The 15,071-nt window shown below is 45.5% G+C and overlaps 1 long non-coding RNA gene across 1 annotated transcript in view; it reads right to left on the bottom strand.

The window, feature by feature from the left end:
- The window catches only part of LOC146201417 (uncharacterized), a 203,854-nt gene that overhangs the window by 137,504 nt on the left and 51,279 nt on the right, over positions 1-15,071 (bottom strand). The gene's annotated exons all lie outside the window — the stretch shown is intronic.

The following is a 15,071-nucleotide window of genomic DNA, read 5'->3' as shown; positions in this document are numbered from 1 at the left end:
CATCACAGATCATCGCTCATGCTGGCAGAGTGCAGGGATCACTTTTTCAGGTGCATGTCATAAAATGATCACAAAAACCTCCCTAATATATATATATATATATATATATATATAATTTCTCCCATTTAAATAGAAACATGTGCAAAGGCCGCCAGCCCTTTCTCTCACCCTCTTAGTTCCTCCTCAACAATTGCGCTCAAATTTCTAGAGTCTCTCTGATAGAGCCAGACTTTAAGCACTGAAAGTAAGTCATTCATTTCAAAATTACTTTTACTAAAGTGACCCACTGCTGTTTCTATACTTCATACTATGTACTCCCGGTACGATGCCAAGAAAGCAGTAATGACATGCAGCAAGCCTGTCCCACAGTGATGGATAAGCAAAAAAAGACAGAATTGATAGAACTACATGTTCAAGGCCTCAGACCTGCCCTGTGTCTCCGGATCACAACCATTCTCTAAGCAGAAAGTATACATGTAAGGCGTTGAGGGTCCATCGAAGTGACAGATGGTGCAAAATGGTAAAAACTATTTGAAAGTGTGCAGTAGCACTCACTGTTGCATACTGGCTATAGGCACAGTGGCGCCTGGTTACACTTGCCTTCACGGGCAAACAAGGGGTTTGGGGGAAGAGACAGGCGGAAATGTTCACGGCGTGTTTGACCACGATTGTTTTTGTTGCCATTGTCTTATATTTTTAATAGCCTGTTCTGTAGGAAAAGGGGAGGGAATAGTCTTACTGGATAGAATTTGGCAGGAAGATGAAATAATGTGCTCTAGTGTTTGGAGAGGTTTTGTTCACAAGCTTTACTTAGTTTATATACAGATGAAATCCAGACAGTAATTAATGAGAAGGAATTTGCTCTGCGGAAGTAATTGTAATGTTATTACTTTTTGGGAGCAGTATTTAGCAATTCATTATATTTTTAAGGCTTAGCAAGTAATTGGTAATGTAATTTAATTACTTTTGAACAGTAACTTTGCCAAGTGTGCTGCCAATTTACCCCAGGATAAAAGACACCAAGTGTCTATTAGGAATGAAATAGATTAAGACATGCCAGCTAGATTTGTGAATGTAATCAGGTAGCTCAAATGGTTTCTCTACTTCTGATTGGCACTTACTTCGGAACATTCAATTGGAGGGCCCTGTTGAACATTCAATAAAAAAATGTTACAACTTAAACTGCTGTGTAGTTTGCATAATTTCTATAACCGCATAAGTTGTGATTAAACGAGGTAACTCTGACTCCTGAAGATCTGCCACTGAATGCAAGAGGAGGGTCCAATGTGCGAGGCTAAACCCCAACAAAGAAAAGATCGTGTCAACTCTTCGGGTATATATAGTGTTCCTATGGTCTATGTGTCATATGAATGCATGCTTGCCTGTCGCCCGCTTGGAGCTGCCATTTCAGGTCAGTGCCAGCAAAATAAGCATTAAAACTGGAAGCCTTAGCTGAACTGCCTAATTGGAATGTTCAATTTATTCAAACTGGTGCTTCGAGTCTGTGCCAAAAGCATATTTAGAAATTTTGCAACTGCAAACCTCAATTGACAATCATAATTTTTTTTCTTGACTGGGCCAGTGTCTCGATGAAAAACATACCATACTGCCCATATCGCAACTTTCACATAATAACAAGTCAAAAGACGATGCCACTGCACTGACTTGAACACATCTCTGAAAGATGGAAACTATAGAAGTATGGGCGGGGAGGCTCCACGAAAACTGCTGAGTTAATTCAGATACAGGGCACACTCAGTACAACTGAACCTTCCAAAAACAGGAGTTTGCATTATGTACCGTTTTTTCTGACTTACAGATTGATCAGCCACACTGCTGAGCCATAATGCAAACCCAGTTCGCGGTCATACATATATAAGTTTCATATAAGTACCAAAGGCAACCAAAGCAACCTCGAATATTCACCAGCTGTTGCTGCCTGCAGTTTCTTTCTGACAAGCGATACTAACCGGCCATATAGCGTGTATTTCCTGTCTCTATCAGATACATTAAACACTGAATTATTAATTGCGAACGCGTAGCCTAGCTGACCGCAAAAAGGAATTCGGAGGTAAATAAATGCAGTGCCATAACGTACAGCCTTAGAGCTATGGAACAGAACACTGCACCAACTGCGTATTTGAAGGCGGAATATCTTCGGCAGAACAACGAGATAAGCAGCCCACGGAGAGCCTAATTCACTTGCGTCGAATGAAGCGCACAATGCACAGCCGAACCCGAAGCCCAGAGCGAAGCTAGAAATTGCACTACACGAGAAAAACTTCGTCTGCAACTGTACGTCACAATCAAGCGCGTCCAAACTCCGCGCTTGATTGTAGCAACTAAGCGCGGATTTCTCAAATCCTTCTTGCTAATCCAGAGATTAGCAACTCTGATATATGAGTACGCGAAACGCTTCGACTGAAATAGGCATGGAAATAACCCATGAGTACAAGTGCGCGCCCAACGCCATGACCAACGCGCCAACGCCATGCCAACGCCGCCGATACACATAAGTTAAAATTATTAGGAAAATGAACAATAACTTATTTTAAGCCATAATTTTAAGTTATAAATTAGTATTATAAAGGTTTCACTTGCTGTTGCGTACATTTTTTCTTTTGCTTAGTTTATGATGACGTAGGGTGACGTATTTTGTGCGTGGCAGCAGCATTTTACTGTTGCCACGGTGCGTGTCACGAGTCTCCGCCAAAAAAAAAAAAAAATACTACATAGGACAACGCGCGCGAAGGTGCCGTATCGCGGCCACGTACCGCTACATATGTGGCCACAACTACATATAATACCGCTCCTCCATCAACAAAATGCCAACCACCAGCATGCAGCCCAACTACCTTGTATACGCAATCATTTGCGGATCCGTTAGCAGCGAACCGTCCGGGTTCTGAAGGCATAGAGTTTCTTACTCTTACCTAGAGGGAAAGCTGTGCTGCCGTCTATGGGAGTTTACATGGAGTTTCCAGACGGCCAGTTCAGCCATAGAGTTTCTTACTCTTACCTAGAGGGAAAGCTGTGCTGCCGTCTATGGGCGTTTACATGGAGTTTCCAGACGGCCAGTTCAGCCACCATGGGCGCTCAAAGCATCATGGGCCGGTGAGCTACCGAGTGCAGAACTACAACTTTTGGCCAAAACTAATGCAAAGATAAACGTTGTTCTACCGTAAATAATGCCCTAAGATTGAATATTGTGACTATAAATTGTAAAGAGAGAGAGAAACAGCATGTCAATGTGATATTTATCCAATATAAGCGATGGCTCTTTCTCCTATTGGCTTAGTTTTGAGCAGCACAAATACCAATATTTCGCACTTAATATGCAAACTTTAAAATAAAAAAAACGTTATAAAAATATTTATGGTTGCGCAATCACTTCAGGAAGTTTTTAGTGGCATATCGGGAAACAGAAACCATTTATTGGCGACGTCTGCTTTTGAGCCTTCGCTACTATGGCTTTCGCGGTCTATGTACGCACCTTCAAATGATGATGATGACGAAAAAGAAACATCGCAGTAACGCCACTCCACGTACCCGAGAAAAACCGACTGTCCCGCAACAAGTAGCACACCGGCCCATGATTCTTAGCGCGCCCATGGTGGCTGAAGTGCAGCGCCCTCAGCTTTCCCTCTAGTTAGTGTAAGGAACTCTATGAGTTCAGCCACCATGGGCGCTCAAAGCATCATGGGCCGGAGAGCTACCGAGTGCAGAACTACAACTTTTGGCTAAAAGTAATGCAAAGATAAACGTTGTTCTACCGTAAATAATGTCCTAAGATTGAATATTATGACTATAAATTGCAAAAAGAGATAGAAACAGAATGCCAGTGTGAGATTTATCCAATATAAGCGATGGCCCTTTCTCCTATTGGCTTAGTTTTGAGCAGCACAAATACCAATATTTCGCACTTAATAGGCACACTTTGAAACAAAAAAATGTTATGAAAATATTTATGGTTGTGCAATCACTTAAGGAAGTTTTTAGTGGCATTTCGGGAAACAAAAACCATTTATTGGCGACGTCTGCTTTTGCGCCTTCGCTACTATGGCTTTCGCGGTCTATGTACGCACCTTCAGATGACGATGATAACAAAAAAGAAACATTGCAGTAACGCCACTCCACGTACCCGAGAAAAACCGACTGTCTCGCAACAAGTAGCACACCGGCCCATGATTCTTAGCGCGTCCATGGTGGCTGAAGTGCAGCGCCCTCAGCTTTCCCTCTAGTTAGTGTAAGGAACTCTATGTCTGAAGGAGACGGGAACGATGCGCAGCGTCGTCTGCTCTTGGCCAAGCGGAGCGTACGCCATGCGGCACTTTTTTCTGCACCGCTTCTGGAGCGAGTGCAGAGTGAGCGAGAACTCGTGCAGAACTAGCCCTGCACCTTGACAAAACGAGGAGAGAAGTGCAGACTGCGCGCGCGGCACTGGCAAAACGAGGACGGCGGTGCTGCAGCACTACTTGAACTAGTGCAGCTGGTGCAGGCAAATCGAAGAGACCTGAAGAGACCTTTAGTAAGCTGCGCATGCGCGAGAAGAAAGAAGGTAGGCAAGGATCAATGTTGAATCTTTTGTAATCTGGCAGATGTGACGTAATGAACTGTTCATTTTTGTTTTGCCGCAGGTGCTTACTCTCGGACCCAGGAGCTTTTCTTTCGCCAACTCCGAAGCCGCAGGTGCTTTTTTTTTTTCTTTTTTTTTTTCAACTTTGGCGCGCAGTGGCCATGGCGGGAGGTTCGTTTGCATCGCATTGTCTCAGATCGACCGGACTAAAATGGATTCTGCAAAATAGATTGGGTGGCACGCATCCCTGCAGCTTTCTCCAAACTTTCGTGAGTACTGCGAAATACAGCGCAAAGCACGTGTTGCATTCCGTACTTGCCTCGCCTACTCATTGCACCGCTGCCCCCTCGTTACAGATTGGAATTTTTTTTCTGCATCGACGCGCTATTGTTCAGCGTAAGGAAAATAAAACCGCAGCAGACACAGGACGGAGGCTAGAGACAACACAGGGCGGTACTGGCAACTGAAACGTTTATTGAAAAAACAGGGGCTTTTAAAGACAGATGGCACATGTGACCTTACAATCAGGTAAAATGGGCTGAAACATGAAAACCAAACAAGACCTTCGGCGAACCTTAAACGACAACAATCAGCACGTGGAAGTTGATAAAAGGATGATAACAAGCATAATCTGTAAAAGAGGAAATCATTACAAAATAATCTGAACAATCTACAACAGCACATGAATGAAAAGACAAAGATCTCCGCACTAGATGAGCATGACACGAATCCAAAACAAGAGGTTCAAAATAATTTTTAACGACCGACAACCAGGGGAGAAAGTGGATGCAAACAAACCAAACAGTATAACAACCACCCAAGAAGTCACATGACAAGGAAATCTAGTTCTTTTTGGAGGAGAGCGACAGAAGGTGAGCTAACGCATTCATCTGGATGCGAACGCTGGATGGCAACCGCCTCTACAATCTCTCTTTCAAGTTGTCCCTTCTTTCTTCCTATAATCTCAGTCTGGCTGAGCTGTGGGCGACAGCCCCGACAACTACGGCAGTGAATCGGCAAATTCGAGCCCCCTGCCTCCCCCAAGGAACGCGCGTGTTCTCGTAAACGATCATTTAAGCACCTACCGGTTTGTCCAATATAAACACGCCCACAACTGAGGGGAATCTTGTAAATAACCCCTTTCGCACATGCGACACGCTTGTTCTCTTCTAGGTGTTTTATGCCACACGTGCCTGATCTGGAAACATTCTTTCCCACCAAATTGCACAATCTGGACAGTTTGCAAGGTGCAGAAAGAACAATATCGACGCCATATTTACCTGAAATCTTTTTAAGATTATGTGAAACCTTATGAATGTAAGGAATGACTTCAAGTTTCTTCGGGCTAGTAGTTTGTAAGGAGACAGGTTGTTCTTCTTTTTCTTTCTTGCGTAGCTTCTTGGCCACCGATTCGGCAATCGCCCTTAACAGGAAACTCGGGTAACCTGCCTTCTCCAGTCGCTCCACTTGAAGATGAAAACTAGAATGCAGCATGTGAACGCATGATTTTAAAACCGCGGATCTAAAACATGAAGAGGCTAGGCCTCGCTTCACCACCTTAGAATGAGAAGAATCGAAAGGCAACAAGGCTTTCCTCGTCCTGGGTTGGAAGGCCCAACACACATGATCACTGTGGTTAAAAAGAAGTTTAAGGTCTAAAAACTGAATGGAAGCCTTTTGTGGAAGTTCCAAAGTGAATTTAAGAAACCTTGAGCAACTAGAAAAGTCGCCTAATATCTCGTTAGCTACTTCTGCTAGAACATCATCGGATGAAAGTTTCAAAAAAATCAAAAAATCATCTACGTATCTAAATATCTTTGCAATGAAGGGTTGTGTTAGCTTACGCTCAAGCAAACGGTCTAAATGCGCAAGAAAGATTTCACACAGCACAGGGGCGACGCTAGATCCTATACATATTCCCTTCTTCTGAACGTACAATTTTTCGTCAAAAGACACAATGGTGGAACAAAGATAAAAAGAAAGGAGCTCAAGAAAAGAATCTGGTGACACACCACAGGAGTTCTGGAACCTAACCACTCCACAAACGTCAATCAATTCTCTTACTGCGCTGAAAAGTGCTTCGTGCAGTATCGAGTAAAACAACTCTTCCACATCGACGGACAGCGCTGAGTTGGCACCTGCAATGCCGGACCTCAACGCTGCAACTAGGCGGTCAGACCCACCGATCTTGAAAGGATCCTCTGGATTGAGTTCGTCCAAATGGGTTTTAAGGAATTTGCTGACTTGTGCCTGCCAGCTTCCTCTTTCTGTGACGATAACCCTGAAAGGACACAGATCTTTGTGCGTCTTTGCCGTAAAAAACATGCTCAGTACATTCAGATCGCTTCCCAACACCTGTTTTGACAACTTCGGCAGGTTAAGACCGCCCAAGAGAGCAAGTGCCTCGCTTTTCACTTTCGAAGGCTTTTTAGATACAGGCTTGAAATTCTTACTCACAGCGTTATTGGCTTTTTCTTGAAATAAGCCCTGTGGGAGTACGGTGAAACCACCTTCCTTGTCAGCCTGAAGTAGAGCAATATCGCTATCACGAAAAAAACCCGCCACTTCACGCAACACTTTTGAACTACCGGACTTCGTAAAATGCCTCCTCAAACTTTCGACGCTTTCAAAAAGGCAGGATGCTCTCTCTTCAGCCGGTGCCTTGTTGGCCACTCTATGTACTGACGCTAGGAGGTCATACTTGTCAACCGATGGTTCCAAGCAGTACTTTGGGCCATGCTGTAACACAGCCTCCACTTCTGCAGGAACTGTCACATTGCCGAGGAAGGTAACTGGAACAACACCCACTTTTCTTTTGTCTCTCCTTGGAAGCTGAGGGCGTAGGCAATTCCAGAGGAATTCAGTCGACTGCTGCGTTGTCCGTTGAAAGTCCCGCCATCGCCTCCATCCAGACGATCCAAGACCAAAGCCTCTTAAGCACACATTTTGAAGCCAAGCATTGAAGAATCCCACTTGTCTCCAGCACTCTGCTTTAAGGATTTTCGCCACCCTCTTCCAACGGCCGACAGAAGGGCCAAGTGCCCCAAACATGGACGAAACGTCATGGGGGCAGGTATTGTTTCGCAGGCAAAAGGCATAAGCCCTAGCTCTGCACGTCGAAGATGCTATGATTGCGGAACACAGTGCACACTGTTCTTCAAGGGACAAAGAACACATAAAAGAGCCTACGTCCGGAGACACATAACTTAGCAGGGTAGATGTGTAGGCCAGTTGGTGAGACATAAGGAAAATAAAACCGCAGCAGACACAGGACGGAGGCTAGAGACAACACAGGGCGGTACTGGCAACTGAAACGTTTATTGAAAAAACAGGGGCTTTTAAAGACAGATGGCACATGTGACCTTACAATCAGGTAAAATGGGCTGAAACATGAAAACCAAACAAGACCTTCGGCGAACCTTAAACGACAACAATCAGCACGTGGAAGTTGATAAAAGGATGATAACAAGCATAATCTGTAAAAGAGGAAATCATTACAAAATAATCTGAACAATCTACAACAGCACATGAATGAAAAGACAAAGATCTCCGCACTAGATGAGCATGACACGAATCCAAAACAAGAGGTTCAAAATAATTTTTAACGACCGACAACCAGGGGAGAAAGTGGATGCAAACAAACCAAACAGTATAACAACCACCCAAGAAGTCACATGACAAGGAAATCTAGTTCTTTTTGGAGGAGAGCGACAGAAGGTGAGCTAACGCATTCATCTGGATGCGAACGCTGGATGGCAACCGCCTCTACAATCTCTCTTTCAAGTTGTCCCTTCTTTCTTCCTATAATCTCAGTCTGGCTGAGCTGTGGGCGACAGCCCCGACAACTACGGCAGTGAATCGGCAAATTCGAGCCCCCTGCCTCCCCCAAGGAACGCGCGTGTTCTCGTAAACGATCATTTAAGCACCTACCGGTTTGTCCAATATAAACACGCCCACAACTGAGGGGAATCTTGTAAATAACCCCTTTCGCACATGCGACACGCTTGTTCTCTTCTAGGTGTTTTATGCCACACGTGCCTGATCTGGAAACATTCTTTCCCACCAAATTGCACAATCTGGACAGTTTGCAAGGTGCAGAAAGAACAATATCGACGCCATATTTACCTGAAATCTTTTTAAGATTATGTGAAACCTTATGAATGTAAGGAATGACTTCAAGTTTCTTCGGGCTAGTAGTTTGTAAGGAGACAGGTTGTTCTTCTTTTTCTTTCTTGCGTAGCTTCTTGGCCACCGATTCGGCAATCGCCCTTAACAGGAAACTCGGGTAACCTGCCTTCTCCAGTCGCTCCACTTGAAGATGAAAACTAGAATGCAGCATGTGAACGCATGATTTTAAAACCGCGGATCTAAAACATGAAGAGGCTAGGCCTCGCTTCACCACCTTAGAATGAGAAGAATCGAAAGGCAACAAGGCTTTCCTCGTCCTGGGTTGGAAGGCCCAACACACATGATCACTGTGGTTAAAAAGAAGTTTAAGGTCTAAAAACTGAATGGAAGCCTTTTGTGGAAGTTCCAAAGTGAATTTAAGAAACCTTGAGCAACTAGAAAAGTCGCCTAATATCTCGTTAGCTACTTCTGCTAGAACATCATCGGATGAAAGTTTCAAAAAAATCAAAAAATCATCTACGTATCTAAATATCTTTGCAATGAAGGGTTGTGTTAGCTTACGCTCAAGCAAACGGTCTAAATGCGCAAGAAAGATTTCACACAGCACAGGGGCGACGCTAGATCCTATACATATTCCCTTCTTCTGAACGTACAATTTTTCGTCAAAAGACACAATGGTGGAACAAAGATAAAAAGAAAGGAGCTCAAGAAAAGAATCTGGTGACACACCACAGGAGTTCTGGAACCTAACCACTCCACAAACGTCAATCAATTCTCTTACTGCGCTGAAAAGTGCTTCGTGCGGTATCGAGTAAAACAACTCTTCCACATCGACGGACAGCGCTGAGTTGGCACCTGCAATGCCGGACCTCAACGCTGCAACTAGGCGGTCAGACCCACCGATCTTGAAAGGATCCTCTGGATTGAGTTCGTCCAAAGCGGTCATAGGTGGATATTACCTGGTGCTTTCTGTACAGTAATACCTTGCGCATCATTACAGCTAATAAAACACGAACCCAAAAATTAGGTGTCTATAGGTCTCCGCCATGTTTAAAACAAACAGCAATCAAGGTGGCGCGGCAGTAGTCTATGGCACCAGAGCAGGCGGAAAGCACGGGAGCCACCTCACTGCTGTGGCCATGCTTGCCAAGAGCGTGTTATTGTGATATGCAGGCACCTTTTTGGCAGATAAAATACCAACGCACTGTGTGAGTACTCCGTGAACCTCAGTAGTGAGTACAAAAGCAATACTTGGAAAAACTTCACGTACACAGCATGCATCGCCTTGTCCTGCACACCATACCAGACCAAGAGCGGGTTCAAAGCGCACGAGCGAAGTTGTTGCTGCCTTGAAAATGAGCAGGGTTGATTGATATCTATTTGCTATTTGCCCAGCACATTAACCGCGGAATGCGTCGAGGATTGCAAAGCTTTGGGTGCGTACAACAACTTTCAGTCGGGTAAGTGGAATGTGATTTTTCTCGCTCGTAAACAGCGCACGCAAACCAGGTAGGAAGTACTCCACTCAAAGCATCATTGCATTCTCGGACGATTCTTCATATCGAGCACCAAATGAGCGTTGTTGGTAAGCATGGCAACAGTAGCAAGGGCATTGTGCCTTGGCACCGTACAGGTTTGCTTATCCTTGCATTATTTCTTTAAATCACCACGCTGCACGCCTATCTGTTGTGTTCGTGGGAGGTTATTGGTGTCAGCATTTATAATTTCTTCATGGGTATTCGAGCTTTTAGCATGCATTAGAAGCTGCAGCGTCCACATGCTGGTTCCGTAGTTAGGGCTACCCAGTTCAGTCCCGGCCGCCGTGACCACGTTTCTGTGTAGGATAAACTCTGAATGCGACAGTGTGCCATGCAGTACGTAGTTGATGTAAAGATCCTCAAAATCTGAAACAGGGGCCCATATGTCGCTCGGGACGCTCAACCCCACAACTCGCATTCAAAATTAGCTGCAGTGAATACCACTCAAACCCCTCGGTATAATAAAATTCAGCTCCAATTGAGCAAATCAGTGGCTGTCAGTGCATGCACATTTCATCACAAAATTTAAAATAATTTTAGGTGAACAAAGCTAATGTTAGCCATACAATTTAACCACGGCGGAGTGCAACGCAGATCGCTTGCGCAGCAGCTCACTATGCACATAATACGTACAATTAGAAAGTGAAAAACAAAAATTTGCTTGAGGAATTGTTTACATTATAAACAGGTCTACGCATTAATATACTGGCTGCCTCGTCAACATTTTAAGTGCACTCACAAAATACCATTACGCGTCATAAAGAAGGCCAAACTCGAGTTATTCATGACCTTTGAGCTCGTAACCGCTGTGGCGTAAAGGTGTTGGTATCCAGCCTTCGTGCCTCACTGTTTACGGCGACCTTCGTCCGTAAGAAACCTGTGCAAGCTTACTAAACTTTGCGTTCTTTACCTTCCAGTACATGCCACGGTGATGCAACTAGTCAGCATGGTGCTTTGCTTTTATTTTTTCGGCTGCAGCAAACCATCGCACAATCACAGTAGGCGAAAGCAACTGAAGCATTGTTTTTCCTACCACGCGAAAGTCTGTAATTATGACAGCGCCACCACATCTTCATAGCGTAGCCAGAGTAAAGGTGGTCTATACTCTTTTAAGTTTGCAAGTGATAGCAAAACCTAGTCACACAGATAAATTTGTAAAAAAATTAACTTTTTGATGCATCACTATAAACAAAAATTTTCATATTAATAAAATGCATTTGCAGGAAATAAACAAACTCTGCCTTATTTTTGTTCAAATAAAAATCATAAAATATTGTCACGGACAATAGGGCTAGACGTGCATAAAGGACAGGGAGAAGCTGTACCAGCAGCCAGCGTTCCGCACAGAGCGCGCGAGCAGACTTCAGCGTCTTTTTCTCCCAGGCACCACCTACGAATCTCGGGAACACCAGGTGGCATTACCCCCCCCTCCTAAAAAAAAAACGAAAGCAGAGGCTGATCGCGAGCGATCGGCCTTATATTTGTTGAAATATAAATCGTAAAATATGCTACAAAAAGCTGAAATTTTGAAATGTTTATCAAATTTTATATTCTTATGGTACTAGGTGCTAGACTAGAGTTCCAGAGTGCCTGGGTTCAAATCTGACTGCCGGCAGCTGCGTTTCGATGGATGCAAAGTGGAGAGGCATCTGTGCGATGTCAATGCATGTTAAAGATCCCCAGGTGGTCAAAATTACTCCGTAGCCCTCCACTATGGGGCCTCTCTCCTTCTGCTTTAGCTCCCATCTTCCTTCCCTTGCAGCGTGATTCAGGTGTCCACGGAAAAACTTTTCCTCTCCTGTAAGCCAATTATTACTATTATAGTACTCAATCTATTTCTCCAACTTTTTTAGAAGACAAAAAGCCTATAAAAGAGATCAAACAACTTAAGGTGCACCTGCAAAAATATTCTAAATCCGAGAAAATTACCTTGTTGAGGTTCATTCCTCCGTCAGTTACGTAATGAAGTGGCCCTATTAAAAATATGAAAAATACTAGTTTGCACAGAGCCATTCATTGCCATTTAATTCTGAAAATTTAATCAGGGTGCTTTTAAGTGAGAAAATAATTTCTCAAGTTGAGCCTTTGCAGGCAACCACGGTGTTGCTCTGTGCCTGCTCATCGCAGCAGCCCACTTTCTGCTGGCTGCGAACTAGCAGTCCAGTGCATGAGTGCAATGGTGCTTTAGGCCTGAGCACTGTAAGCTTTAAATGTGCAAATTTTTTGCAGTTATATATATATATATATATATATATATATATATATATATATATATATATATATATATATATATATATATATATATATATATATATTACATGACATAGTACCATTCAATGGCATTTATTTTTTAGAGCTTAATCTAATTTGTGCTTTAGATGAAAAAAAAAAAAACATTTCCATTCAGCGATCGCTTTGAACCCTGGCGTTGCTCTGTGCTTGCTCTTCACTGCAATGGATGCCGGAGCTGACGTCAAGGAGACATGTACCAACACCTTGTGGGGGTTCTCACGGGACTTGAGCTCTGTGCTCAGAACCGAACGCCCTGCCGCTAGCTCTGACCACATCCGTGGCAGGGATGAATGAAACACTGAGGCAGAGCCACCGTACTGGGCTGTTTATTGGGAGTGCCCAATTTTTATACTTGGTCATAGCAGCATCCGCGCGCTCTGGCGTTGCGGCGTCGTCTCTCTCGGATGAGATGCTGTGCATCGATATGAGAGGGTAGGGGGAAGGAGGGGCCGCCCGGCATGCTACGCCAGTTCTCTCACCCCTGCCCTCTCCGCCACTGCTTCAGGGGAAGGAGAGAGCTGAGGTATCCCCGTGAGGGAGACAGAGGGGGTGTTCTCCGTGTCGTGCAAGCGCGGGGAATCTTAAATTCCCACACCCTCCTCCCTTAATCGTGACCTCCACCTGGGTCCCATTTTCCCCTTTGGAGTCGCACGGCTGGTCCTTCAGCAGGCCCATGTAATACAGGAATCAGGGCAGGGGTCGGGACTTGGGTTGTTGGGCTCTGCTCCTGGTGCCGCTGCCAAAGCGAGGAAGGCCACCCCCTATGCTGAGCGGGCCCCGCATGCAGGCCGTACATCCGACTTGTTCTGCTGAAATCCCTGTCGCCGCAGTCGCGAGGAAACACAAGGGGGCGAATTATCATGGCTCGCCTACCGGTCATGGGCTGCCAGTACGCCCGTGGTACGCTGCTCGCCCACGGCTGCGCCGACTTCCTGCAGGTCGTAAATCGGCATCAGACTCTATCCCCATAGGAGCTCCATGCTGTTTTTGTTGAATGCCAGTCTCTGTGCTCGACCTCAAACCGAATACGGCACCTGCATTTGATAGCCCTCCTTGCAGCTGCGGGCAAAGAACAGTCTTCTCTGCAGCTTTTTGATCTGCATCTCAAATTACTTTGCGGGGAATTCTGATCCTTGTGCCATGCTACAGCTTCATTTAAATTTTTCTTCGTGTCCGTGGCCTTCAGCAGATTCCTTTATTGTCGAAGCTGGCAGTGCCCAAGCCTAAAGCAGCGTTTTATTGAAGCAGTGGAGTGCTGGTTCTGTGTATATTTGCAGCCGGCAGAAAGTGTCCTGCAGTGAAGAGCATGTAAGGAATTTACGGCGTTGTAGCGGAGCACCAGAACAAGAGGACCAGCGTGGCAGGCTTCTCGAACCGAACAGCCCATGCCGTGCTTGCTCACTGAGCATGCGTCGTTCAACCTTATTTTCTTCTTTTGCTGGCTGTGAACGCCGATCTTAGCACCTCCGCTTTACAGCGGCGCTGTGCGCTACAGGGCCCCCCGACCAAACGGAGCGGCGAAATGTACGCGCCAACGAGGCAGGGATGGCCTCAGCGGTAGGCACGTCGACAGATAAGACAGCAACATCTGAGGGGAGCTCCTAGGGAGGTGTCTCCATGTATTTGGGTTTAAGGCAATTCAGGGAGACTACCTCTTCACGACCATCCAGCAGGATAGTCGCCGACTTTGTGGTCTTGTTGAGGACGCAGTACGGGCCATCATAGGGGGGGCTAAGAGGCGCCCTTAGAGTGTCTAGCCTTAGAAAAACATGTGTCGAGGACGCAAGGTCTGGGTGCACAAAGATCTGACGGTTAGATGATCGAGGTGGGACTGGGTTTAGGTGTTGAATGCAGTCCCAAAGGCGTTAAAGGTACTGCAGGGGCTGGGACGAGGAAGCCGAAGAAACTAATAAGTCTCCGAGATGACTTCGGCCACCAAACAGCCAAGGTCGCGACGAAAAACGGTTCGTAGGCTAAGCAACACCATAAAAAGGTGACCAGCCCAGTGCTCGCGATCTAGGCGAGCAGTGAGGGCAGTCTTGAGCTGACGATGGAGCCGCTCAACCATGCCGTTGGCACAAGGATGGTATGCTGTGGTGCGGCAGTGTTTAGTGCCGAGCAGACGGGTAAGGGAAGTGAAGAGGATGCATTCAAACTGGCGGCCACGATCCGTGGTAACAGCCAGAGTGGGAAATCCATTCTGAAACGAAGGCTTTGGCAACTGTTTCCGCAGTAATGTCCAGAATGGCCACTGTTTCGAGCCAACGAGTGAAGCGGTCAATCATCATCAGAATGTGCCGGCAGCCATTAGATGGAGGTGGTGGTCCAACCAAATCAAGGTGAACGTGGTCAAAGCAACAACCAGGTGGCAGGAAAGACTGGGGCGGAGTCCTTGTATAGTGAGTCATTTTGACGGACTGGCAAGCAAGACACGAGCGGGCCCACTGGCGAACGTCTAAAGTTTGGCCAGACGTACCGCTGGGTAATGAGGCACTATGTGGCTCTGATGCTGGGATGGCAGATGTCGTGAAGAGAAT

This window comes from Amblyomma maculatum, chromosome 2 (assembly GCF_055883805.1).
Source record: "Amblyomma maculatum isolate TAMU_Amacu chromosome 2, ASM5588380v1, whole genome shotgun sequence".
Classification (NCBI taxonomy): domain Eukaryota; kingdom Metazoa; phylum Arthropoda; class Arachnida; order Ixodida; family Ixodidae; genus Amblyomma; species Amblyomma maculatum.
Note: the sequence above shows the minus strand (reverse complement) of the source record. Positions and strands in the feature narration are given on the sequence as shown.